Genomic DNA, 1,834 nt, shown 5'->3' with positions numbered 1-1,834 from the left:
TATGCATCTCTTTTCTCTTATGTTAACAGCCTCTGTGTGGAATATTAATCATAAAGCAAGTCAATGGCGGCAGTGCATTACAGTGAACTGAGACTTATTGTAAGAGTCCCACTACATCAGGCATCCTCAAATCTGGCCCACTCCTGCAGAGTTTAGCTCTAAACCTAATCAAACACACCTGAGCATGCTAATCAGAGTCTTCAAGATCATTAGAAAATCACAGGTAGGTGAGTTTGATCAGGGTTGGAGCTAAACTCTGCAGCAGATTGGCCCTCCAGGGAAAGATTTGAGAAACCCTGCATTACAGCAATATAAAAAAAAGACTCCAATGAGCAGCCCTATCTGATAATATTAATTACAATATCAACTTAAAAAAATCACAAATAATTACGCCAATCAATACCGATCTTGAGATGCACAGAAAAAATCTGAGAATAGGCCAAAATGCATTTGTTACCATTTTCAGTGTATATTATTGTCTAATAGCCTAATGCCTATTGAAGTAAGCTAAAGATGTTTCAAGAGTTCGCATGCCCATCCAGCACCTCATATTGACTTGAAATTAATTCAGTGAGTTGATTCAGTAGCTTGTCTGAATTATTAGGCGAGTTGAAAACCTGCGTTTTTTTGTTTTGTTTTGTTTTCATATTTCTGACACGGCATGAACACACCACAATTCTCACACTTTGCAACAACATCATTTCCCCTCGTATCCCTTGTGAACAGCTACATTTGGCTAGTCTACCTATAAGCTGTTTATTATGGTTGTCAAGCTACGTAAATACATATGGCACAACTAATAGTTCACCCACAAATTAAAATTATGTCAACATTTACTCACCCTCATTGTTTCTTTCATGACTTTCTGATTTGTAAATACAATTGTTAGAATTTCCTGGTCGCTCTTTTCCATGTAATGAAAGACCAAAAGGAACACCGAAAATGATACTATGCCTTCAAAACACTTTAGTGCACGAGCTACATGCCCTTCTTCTAATCTATATAATATGGCATTAGACGCTTTCCAGTTGATATCAATTTTGCCGCGTTCATAACTGATTCAGAAGAAGCAGGGTCAGTGTTAAGGTTTTATATAAAATATGCTGTTTGTCACACGTTTTTATCGGCGTTTTGTGACAACTTCGAACGTGACTCACGATTATTTACAAATCCAAAGATTTTAGGTTAAAGCTGTCGAAGTCATTGAACTTTTTATCGGCTCCAAAACTCCAGTTCCATTTTGATACATGTAGATTTAAGTTATAATCGCACTGCAATGTGCAAAATGCAAGAGAAGCTGTGACTCAGTATGTCCACGGTGTGGCGCAAGTCGGCAATATTTTTGAGCACCGTTTATGATCCGTTTTAGGGCAATGATATCTGCTGTGTAATAGACTACATTACTGCATGACTTGGCTCATGCTGTATTAATAAACAACAGATGATTAATTTGCATTCTTAACTTCATATTTTAACATGAATGTAAGCCAACAGAATTAATTCACAGGCTGTTTTAGTGAAGAACATGCGATTCTTGTGCTTGAAGGGGGTTCAGTTCAGTTTGGTAGTTCTTGGCTATTTATATAATTTATTGTGTCATAAACGTCAGACTCCACAAAGAAGGGGGCTCTGCTTTTGTTGGTGAATACAGTACAACAGAGTAGCTGTTAGTACATCACTGCTGTCAAAGGCATGATATAGCTACATTTATTAAAAAGCATTATTGCTTTCAAAGCCATTTTCATCATCCCCCACACACACATTTTTTAACAAAGCTTCTACTCACAGCTGCAAATCATTTGTTTACTTTTATATAATCTACTCATAATCAAAG

The sequence above is a fragment of the Onychostoma macrolepis genome, chromosome 08, assembly GCF_012432095.1.
Source record: "Onychostoma macrolepis isolate SWU-2019 chromosome 08, ASM1243209v1, whole genome shotgun sequence".
NCBI classification, from domain to species: Eukaryota; Metazoa; Chordata; class Actinopteri; order Cypriniformes; family Cyprinidae; genus Onychostoma; species Onychostoma macrolepis.
This window is presented reverse-complemented; position numbering follows the sequence as displayed.